This window comes from Cynocephalus volans, chromosome 1 (assembly GCF_027409185.1).
Source record: "Cynocephalus volans isolate mCynVol1 chromosome 1, mCynVol1.pri, whole genome shotgun sequence".
NCBI classification, from domain to species: domain Eukaryota; kingdom Metazoa; phylum Chordata; class Mammalia; order Dermoptera; family Cynocephalidae; genus Cynocephalus; species Cynocephalus volans.
The window spans coordinates 299,658,057-299,669,015 of record NC_084460.1 but is presented as its reverse complement, the minus strand read 5'-3'; positions in this window follow the sequence as shown (position 1 = coordinate 299,669,015).

Below are 10,959 nucleotides of genomic sequence, written 5' to 3'. Positions count from 1 at the left end.
ATTTTTGCAAAGGCATGTGTTTGCAGTTCTCTCGGGTACATACCTAGGAGCAGAATTGCTGAGCCATGTGGTACCTCTATGTTTAACATTTTGAGGAACTGCCAAACTGCTTTCCTCAGTGGCTGCACCATTTCACATTCTCACCAGCAGTGCACAGGGGTTCTGGTTTCCCCACATCCATGCCAACACTTGCCATTTTCTGTTTTTGTTTTTACTATAGCCATCCTAGTGGGTGTGAAGTGGTACTTCACTGTGGTTTTGATTTGCATTTCCTTAGCAGCTAATGACGTTAAGAATCTTTTCATGTTTTGGTTGACCATTTGTGTATCTTCTTTGAAGACATGTTTACCCAAATCTTTTGCCCATTTTAAAATTGGATTATTTATCTTTTTATTGTTGAGTTGTAAGAATTCTTCGTATATTCTGGATATGAATCCCTATATATATATGTAAATATGAATATTTTCTCTTAATCTGTGGATTGTCTTTTCACTTTTTTGATGGTGTCCTTTGATGCCCCAAAATTTAAAATTTTTTTTTTTTAAGATGACCGGTAAGGGGATCTTAACCCTTGACTTGGTGTTGTCAGCACCACACTCTTTCAAGTGAACTACCCGGCCATCCCTATATAGGGATCTGGATACTTGGCCTTGGTGTTATCAGCTCCACACTCTCCCAAGTGAGCCATGGGCCAGCCCTAAAAATTTTTAATTTTTATGAAATCCATTTTCTTTTTTTTTTTTTCCTTTTGTTGCTTGTGCTTTCGGTGTCATATTTAAGAAAGCATTGTCTGATCCAAGGTCACAAAGATTTGCACCTGTGTTTCCTTCTAAGAGTTTTATTTACATTTAGGCCTTTGATCCATTTTGAGTTAATTCCTATATAAAGTAGAAGTCCAACTTCATTCTTTTGCACGTATATCCAGTTATCCCAGCAACATTTGTTGAAAAGACTATTCTTCTCACATTGAATCATCTTGGTACCCATGTTGAAAATCGGTTTATCATAGATGTATGGGTTTATTTCTGGACTTTCAAGCCTACTCCGTTGATCTATATATCTATCCTTATGTAAGTAAACACTGTCTTAATTACTGTAGCTTTGTAGCAAGTTTCAAAATCAGGACATGTGAGTTCTCCAAATTTATACTTCTCTTTCAGGATTATTTTGGCTACTTGGGGCCTCTTACACTTTCATATAAATTTTAAGATCAGTTTGTCCATTACTGAAAAAAAAAAAAAAAACAGTTGGAATTTTGATAGTGATTGCTTTGAATTAGGAGATTAATTTGGAGAGTACTGACATTTTATCAATAAGTCTTTCGATCCATGGACAGAAGCTGTCTTTCCATTTATTTAGTTCTTTAATTTCTTTTAACAATATTTTGTAGTTTTCAGTGTACAGTCTTAGAATTCTTTGGTTACATTTATTCCTAAGTATTTTATTCTTTTGTAAGCTATTATAAATGGAATTGTTTTCTTAGCTTCATTTTCAGATTGCTTATTACTAGTATAGATAGAAACAACTGATTTTTACATATTGATCTTTATCCTGCAACTTTACTGAACTCATTTATTAATTTGAATAGCTTTTTGTGTGTGTTGATTCTTCAGGATTTTCCATATATGGAGTTATGTCATTTGCAAACAGAAAGAGCTTTACAACTTCCTTTCCCACCTGGAAGCCTATTATTTCATTTTCTTGTGTAATTGCTCTGACTAGACCTTCTAGTACAATACTGAATAAAAGCAGTGGGGGTAAAGCAACAGTCTTCCACCGCTGAGTATGATGTTAGCTGTGGGCTTTTTGCAGATTCCCTTGGTCAGGCTGAGGAAGTTCTTCTATTTGCCATTTGTTTGAGTATTTTTATCATGAAAGGATATTGTGTGTTATCAGGTGCTTTTTCTGTGTCTATTGAGATGATCATGTGGTGTTTTCTGTTTATTATATTATTTATATTTTTATTTATAACACTATTTTAATAATTGTATTAACTATTATATTAATAAGGCATATTATTGACTGATTTTCCTGAGTTATCCAACTTGCATTCCCATTTTGTCAGGTGTAAAATCCATTTATATGATACTGAACTCTGTTTGCTAGTATTTTGTTGATGATTTTTCAACAAAAAATCCTTTTCTTTTGATGACTTTGTATAGTTTGGGTATCAATTATCTCCTTGGCAAATTGAAATTAAAATTTTTTTATATTAACCCATTATTACTTCATTGGAATAAATCCTACTTACTATGGTTATTATTCCTTTAATGTGCAATTGGATTCTGTTTGGTAATATTTTATTTAGGATATTTGCATCAATATTCATATTTGAGACCCATCTGTAGGGGTTTTTTTTTTTCTATTTTTTGTCATGTTTTGTGCCAATGATATGCTTACTTCATAAAAACAACTTGGAGGATCTCTGCTTCTCAATGCTCTGGAATGGTTTAAATATTATTGAAAATATTTGTTCTTTAAAGAATTTTCCTGCGGAAGCCACTTGGGCCTGGTACTTTTTTTTCTTCTCCTATTTCTTTAATGATAATTGATGTTTAGATTTTTCTTTCTCTTCTCAAGTTAGCGTCAGTACATTATATTTTACACAGAAAAAATAAGATGCAATGATTGTCTGGGAAAATACCGAAAGTGACTAAGTAAACTTAGAAAACCTGAATATATCAATAGCCATAGAAGAGACTGAAAAGAAACTCCACATAAAATAGGCACTATCTAAATAGTTTCATAAACGTCTATTTTCCCAAGTTCTAAGAGTTAGATCACTTTATTCTATTTCTTAAATTTTTGATAAAAAGCATACATCCTCATTCTAAAATCTCCACTAATAATGAAGCATATGATGAGAAATACAAAGTGGGCTTCCTTCCCAGCTCCTCTTTCCACTGGATTCTACCTCAAAGTTTAACAGTTTGCTGTATGTTCTTCCAGGCCTCTTTCTATGCATATGCAAGCACATACCCATGTATCTCTATATATTGTTCTGAGGACGACTTGACTCTCACTTAACATGGACATCCTTCTATGTAAGGGCCCACAGAATACCTCACTGTTTTTTACTGTCAGTATGCTCTTTCGTTACGGGGCCGTGCCATAGTGACTTAACCATTCTCTCTTGATGGAATGTTCAGTTATTTCCAGTTTTTCTCTATTTCAATCAATGTTGCAATGAACATCACTGGATTCTTTCCTCGCAATAATTTATATAGGATAGATTCCTAGTAAATGCACTACTGGGTCAAAAGGAATGTGAACTAAAAGTTTAAAAGGTATTGATCATTTGGCCTCCCCAAAGGCTATAATTCTTTGCATCCCCATTAATATTGTCATAATGAATTTTATCACTTTTAAAATTTTGCTCACATGATATACAAAAATGGTATTTCATTATTGTTTTAATTTGCATTTCCCTGATCACCTTGAGGGGGAGTCACCTTTTCATACACTTATCAAACATTTCCCTTTCCCTTCTCTGCATTTCTCATGCTCTGTAATCCATTTCAAGGCACAGAATAAAATGGATGTTTTCCAATTCATTTTACAAAATAACACAAACCTGATAGCTCATAAAATCTTTATAAAAAGACACTTCCCAAAAACCTACAGACTCACTTATGAATATACATGCAAAAATACTAAAAAAAAAAAAAAAGAGAGAGACACTATGTGCATAAAATATGTGCCTGAAATGTGCATACAGTCAACTTGTGGGAGCAGAGTGCTATTGTGAAGAATGCAATAATTTGTAAAAGTGCAAAGGGCCTGTGTGGTAATATGCTAAGGAAGACCTCCTATTGCCAATACACCTAGGAGAAAAGGTTGGCCTCGCTGTAATCAGATATGAGAAAAGCAGTTGAGAGCATCTTTTCCTTATCCAACTGTTAAAGTTTTGTTTTTTTTTTAAGAGAAAAAATAAACTCAGTTTTGGCAAAAGTGTGAGTAGAAACTCAAAATGATGCTGTGATGCACACTAGCCTAAGGGATCTGGCAATATTTATACAGAGCTTAAGGATTCTCCTTGACCCAAACATTCTATTTCTAAATATTTGTTTAGAGAAAATAAGGAAGTGCACATCAGAGCATTATTTGTAAATAGCATTAAGACAGGAAAAAAAACCAAAAACCCCTGCCCTTAAGAGGTTTTAAAAACTGTGCAGTCATTTTTAAAAAAATGATATATTTTTAAATTAAACAAGTAATTTACAAAACCATTTTTTTTTGTTGTTGTTGAAGTATCAATCGATTTGTAATCTATGTATCTCAACATAAGTTAAAGTTTGGAAGATATTATACCAATTTGTATGTTATAAATTATCTGAATGTTAGAAATTAAGGCTTTTTGTTTGTTTTGAGGTTCTTTTTTTTTTCCAGCTGGTAGGGACATTTGAATCCTTGACCCTGCTGTTACAACACTGCTCTCTAACCAACTGAGCTAGCCGGCAGCCTGTTTCTCTTTTTATTTTTAAAACAGATGACTGGTAAGAGGATCTTAACCCCTGACTTGGTGCTGTCAGCATCACGCTCTCCCAAGTGAGCCACGGGCCGGCCCTCGGTTTCTTTTGTTTATCTGTATATTCTACAAGGTAAAGGACACTTTTATAATAAAAGAAGTTCTTTTAAAATAGCATTTGACAGGACAACAAGATATAGAGGGAAATTGCTAACGAGTTAAATGTCTAACAATAGAGGACTGGCTGATGAAGTATGGTTCACTGATTTATTAATTACAATTACTGAATTCATCAAATACTTTTTGAGCACCCCATGTGCTGGGCTCTATTTTACACATTAGGAGTTCTTTGGTTATTCTGCGTTGAACATTTGAAATATGCCTTTAGTTAAAAGAAAATTTTTTTAAAAAAAGAGAGAGATTAAAGAAAAAAGAAAGAGGAGGAAAAAAAATAGGGAGGGGAGGAAGTGGGGGAGAAATACAGGGGTCGGGGCCCTCGGGCGGCTCCTGCCCACATGCACCCCTAGTGGAGGGCCGACCTCGGCTGCTGCCGGGCAGCTGGGGCCCCCACATGCTGAGCTGCACCCCAGTTTTCTTTCCTGAGCTCCCTGACCTCCAGCGAGTCGAGTCCAGCCCCAGCCGGCCTTGAACAGCCCTGGAACCAGGCGACCTCCAGGCCCACGCGGGGAAAGGAAAGGCACCCAGGCCTGGGAAGAGCCTGGGCCCGTGCCGGTCTGGCCTGTTTCCTGATCCAGAAAATCACTTCCAGCTGCGTGTGACCTTCCAGGGGGCCAGGGCGTGAAAACTAGAAAGCAGTTATCTTCTTCAAACCACCAGGAACCGATGGATAGGAAGGTCCTCCTCCAAACCCATCAATGATATTCACTGTTCTGTTGGTACCAGTTTTGGAAATCATTTTTAAGAAATTAAAAAATTGGGAGGTTGGGAAGAAAAGGGCGATGGAAAGGACGGTTGGGTTGGCAGCCTTGGATTGGGATGAGTGGCTGCGGAGGACGACAGCAAGGGGAGCAGGGGGCGGTGGGGGGACACCCCTGGGGTCAGCATGGCTGACCCACCTACCACGCCCCTCAGCGTTGGCAGGGACTGAGCTGTGTTCCTGGGGACACACACAGGTTCCTCCCTCAGCCAGGTCGCCGTATGTTCCCAGCGTTTATCCGCAGCTTGTCCTGGTTGGGGGCCGAGCAATTCAGCTTTCATGGGGCCCAGGAGTGGGTTCCCAGCGAGCGCAGGTGAGGCTTACCAAACAGGGATCAGACTTGCAAACGCTGCTCCCCATCCAGACGCTCTGCTGAGAGGCAGAGTGCGACAGTCAGGAGGCCACCCCAGCTTCTTCTCCCAGGGAAGACTCAGAGCCTGATGGACCAAAGAGCTGCCCAGGGGAACCAGAGCATCTCCCTGCGTTGGGCTCTGACTGATGATTTCCCCAAGGGATTGGTTGTGAGAGCTGCTGTGTTGGGCACCCCTGGGGCAGAGGTGGCCCCAGGAGAGCTTGGATGGGAAGGGGCACGAGTCCTGCAGAGGGCAGCCTGCTTGGACTTATGGTAGCTGGAGTGGCAAACACCCAGTTGTGAACAACCTGAATGCACGCCGCTCCTGCCTGTTCTCCACTGTCCTACAGCAAGGCAGGCAGCACAGGTTTGTGAGAGATCAGGGGCCTCGGAGTTAGAGGGACCTGGCTTCAAGTCCTGGCTCCAGCACCCATGCTCGGGGACACCTGGGCATGTGTTGTCACCTCTCTGTGCCTCAGTCTCCTCACCTGCAAAATGGACATGACCGCTGAACTGATGAAGACCAGGACGGCAGAGGTGAGTGTAGTGTGCGCCCCTCACAGCAGCTCAGTAGCTTTGGTTGCTTTCTCCCTGGCCTGGCCCGCTGCGGGTGGCTGGCCGAGGGACGTCCCTTGCCCTCGGAGGCAGGCCCAGGCTGCGGCCCCTCCCCTCGCCCTCCGCTCCACTGCTGGCAGCAGCTGATACTGCAGGCATCTCTCTCTGACGTTCTTCAAAATTCATCCTCTCTTCCCTGCGCTTCTGATGGTTGACCCAGTTAATGCTAGAAAAAATATCTGCTTCTCTTTTTTTTTCTCTATTCTTCAGTCCTTCAGTTCTTTGTTCCATTTCTGGACCAAGAAAAAAAAAGGGGAAAGAAAAAATAAAAACCATCCCACGGGAAACAAAGGCATCATAGGAGAGGAGAGCGGTCCTTTTTCCAGAAAACGAGACAAGATGAATAGCCCATGCTGCCCATGCCCTTGAACGCAGCAGCTCAGGAATACTCCAAGGAGTCTCCCCTGAGCTCTTCTGCCGCCTCCTCTTCCTCCCTACCTAAGCCCTGCTTCTCCCTCAGCCAGAATGTGCAGTGGTGCACATCGAGGAACAGCAGGGTTTTGTGCATCTTGTGATGTTTCTGTAAACATCTGATAACTGCCTTGCTGCAGCGCTGTCCTGCATGCGTTCTCATGGTAAATTATACATTAGATGCATTCTCATGGTAAATTATACATTAGTTCCACTGCAGCTCAAATGGGCTGCAATGGGCCAGCTGGAAAAGCCACCTGCCACCTGAGTGGCAGTTCGAGGTTGGGGGAGGTGGGCCCTTCTTATGGGCTGAGTTATGTCCCTTCCAAATTTGTATGTTGAAGTCTAACCTCCTATTATTTCAATTGTAACTGTATTTGGAGACAGTCTTTAAAGAATTTACTAAGGTTAAATGAGGTCATTAGGGTGGGCCCTGACCCAGCAGGACTGGTGCCCTTACAAGAAGAGATTAGGACACAGACACGCACAGAGGAAAGACACAGGGAGAAGACACCATCTACAAGCCAAGGAGAGAGGCCTCAGGAGAAGCCAACCCTGCCGACACCTTGATCTTGGACTTCCAGTCTCCAGAGCTGTGAGAAAATGAATTCCTGTCGTCTAAGACCCCGGTCCGTGGTACTCTGTTCTGGCAGCTCGAGCTGACTAATGTAGCACCGCCCCACGCTGAATGGGCTGGGCCCCTGGAGGAGGAGAGAATCTGCAGATGTCACCACTTGAATATTCCCTATTGTCATCAGTGATCACGCTACCCTTGGCTTGCCCGCTGTCCTCTGTGCAGTGGAGCCGGGAACACTCTGAGCGACACGTGTTCCCCCGTGTGCGTACGCTCACGCACATGTGCCACTGCCAGGCCCAGGCCCTTCTGAGAAAATGAGCCACTGGGGCCAGTATTAACCGAGCATTTGTTGACTGAGCATGGTGCCAAGGGCTCTCCTCACAATGACCCCCTGCAGTATCTATGGTCATCCCTCTACAGTGGGGAAACTGAGGCCCAGAGGGGTTGGGTGGCTTGCCTCACCATTTTTAATTGTCAGGGCTAACACTGGATGGGAGCCTGGGGAAGTTTGGTGCCATCACCTCTAGGCTACAGCTTTGTTTTTTAAATGTGGAATTGCCTCTTGGACGAAGAGGGGCCAAGGTGAGGGTCTCCGTGGCACCTTCAAGGGACCTTGGGTGCTGTAGGCAGGTGTTGGGATACAAGTGCCATCATGACAGGCTGCACTGAGATCAAAAGCAGTTGCCACCTGCCGTCAACATGGGCCTCCAGACACCCCAGGGTGTCTGTTGGGAAGGGGCTCACCTGGAGGGAAGAGCACCTGCACGTCTGTCCCCAGGCCTCCGTGTCGTGGCTGGGGTGGGGATGGCATGGAAGGATGAATTTGAGGCCACAAAGCAAACTTCCCTGAGCTGCCCTCTTTCTACCCGTGGCCCATTTATGTGACCCTAGGAAAGACGAGCAACCTCATGGCCCATCTCAGCAGTCTCAAGAAGGAAAAAAACAGTCACAACCAAGTGCACCTCCAAAAATAGCCTTGAAAAGTACTGTAGGTCTTTCTTAAATCTGTTCTAAGAGGAATCAAAGGGCAGTTATGTTCACAACATAGAGAAAAGTGTCTTAAAACCTCTTTCACTCCCTCAGACGTCCCAAACTCCCCTACCCCCACATCCCATCCCCAACCCCACCCCCCAAACATGGATCTTCTGGCAAGTAGTCTGCTCTCTGAAGCTTAAACACCATCCCCCGTGATGGAGCTGGTGACCGACAGGAGGTCACCTTTTCCATCCACACAGGATTATCAGAGAGATGGAAAGGGGCGAGTCAGGATTCAGAACCTGGTAAGTCTGAGTCTAACACTGGGTTGCCTAACCATGGTATGTGATGGTCTCCTGTTACCGGGAAGCAACGTCCCAGCAATTGGGATGTGGCAGCTAGATCCGAACCATCCTGTGTCATTATTGTTTCTACGAGTCACATTATGTGGTCTTGCCCTGGTTTGATGTGGCCTGGGGAATGTGTTTACTGCCCCCCCCCAACTGAGATCATCTCGCTTTCCTGTTTCGTAATCTGCCTTTTCCAATTAACTCTAGACTACGACAAAAATTTCACATGTACTTAATTTTAGGAAACTTTCTTTCCTGTCATCTGGATTTAATCTGATTGAACAGTCCTCTAGTGTCAGGCTGAGTGGAAACTGAGGATGTTTCTACTCATTTGCTCTTATAAATATCCCTGGGTGAAGATCATTCCCGACAAGTCCTTTAGCACATCTCTAATTATGTCCTTGGGATAAGTTCCTAGAAGGGAAATTACCGGGAATAAACATCTTCAGGCTTTTGGTACATATCCCTAACTTGCCCTCCAGGAAGACAATACCGATGTTCATTTTTGACGAACCAGAGGCAGATTTCATTTCCTGGGGACTCCGGGTTTTTTTCCGGGAGCAATGATGTGCTCCCAGGCTCAGGCTCGCTCTGCGTTCGGCGCTGGCTCCCTCCAGCCCTCAGTTCCCAGGCTGCCTGCAACCTCCTTAGCTGTGTATCCAACAGGGACGTCCTTTCTTTAAAGATGATTTCAGTCCAGAGCCACTTCTTGGCTTACAGGAAACCCTGTCTCTAGAGCACTTCTATCCCTGGGTGCTCATTAATGTGAGCAACTTTGGGAACAATAACATACTTGGCCAATTCTATTTCCTAAGCACTAAATTCGCTATTTCCCTGGCTGTTTTTTGGCTTCTTTGACTTCTAACTTTTTCCCTATGGATTTCTATGGCAAAGCTTTGGACAAGGTGCCATTTCCCCAGTCTGGGACACAGTTAAGGCTACTCTGTCTTATTTTTCAAATTAAAACTGTCATTGCTCTCCCCAGTCAGCTTAGTGGAAACCTGGGCTGTCCCTGGGGTCCTCCCTGTCCCCGGCCTGTCAGAGAAGGCCAAAGAAGGATGGTTTCTATGCAGCCCAGCAGGGTGGCCGGCTGCACAGGCTCAGCGCTCCTGGTGGGAGAGGCTGCAGAGCCGTGCTGTCACGTGCTGTGGCAGCACAGACGGTGGTCACTCATGGCCAGCCGGCCACCACTTCCTTCTTTCACGTTCCAGGCAGCCCCTGGGAACGACTCATGAGAAAAGGAGGGAACAGGGTGGGCAGAGGAGGAGGCTGGCACCTGGCCTGGTGCTGCCGGGTGTGGACGCCGTGCCCCGCCTCTCCAGCTCACCCAGCCTGAGCGGGCCTCAGGTCAGGAGTGCTCGAAGCTCCCACCTTCTCCCCCAGCCCCACCTTGGACCCCTGGAGAGCCTCAGCCGACCACGGTCTCACTTTGTGAGGTCTGAGGTGGCCCGGGACATCTGGTGTCATTCTGTGTGCCCTTGGCAGGTGCTCAGCTCATTCTGTGGCTGCACATTGTCAGACTCCGTACGCCTCCCTTGCTCCCTGCCCGCTGGTTTCCAGAGGATGAATGACGCAGAACAGCAATTCCAGGAATTCTTCTCAAGTCATCTCAGAAATTCATTTTCCTTTAAAAGTCAACCACCCACTTGACAACGCTCAGTGAGAAAGTGCAGGAGAGGCCCCCGCACCCCAGGGTGTAGAAGAAAGGGGAAGACAGCAAGACATGGAGGGAGAAGACGGCCCTGACAGAAGCCATGCAGCCACGGCCCGGAGTGCCGAGGAGTGCGACAGCCACCAGGAGCAGGAGGAGGCAGGAAGCGTCCTCCACTGGAGCCTTCAGAGGGAGCGCAGCCCTGCCACACCTTGATCTTGGACTTCTGGCCTCCAGGACTGTGAGACAATAAGTTCTGTTGTTCTAAGCCACCTAGTCCGTGGGGATTTGTTACGACAGCTCTAAGAAACTAATCCGTTATCTCAGACAGTCATTTTTACTGTTTAAAAATGTATATGCTTATTTATAATAAAGGCTCAGTCATGCTAACAATACCAGAAATCTGCTTCGGTTTATTAATTCTCGTCAAGTACCTTCTTTGCTGGCATTTGGTTCTTTGCCCTCCACCCGTGACGCACAGATACTGGACCTCGAACCCAGACTGGACGGAGCGCCCTGGAGAGCCATAGCTTTGCCGATGTCCCAGCCATGACTCGCCTGGCCCGATGACCTTACCTGTTGACCATCATGACCCTGAAAGCACTCCTGCCCTTTCTAAACCT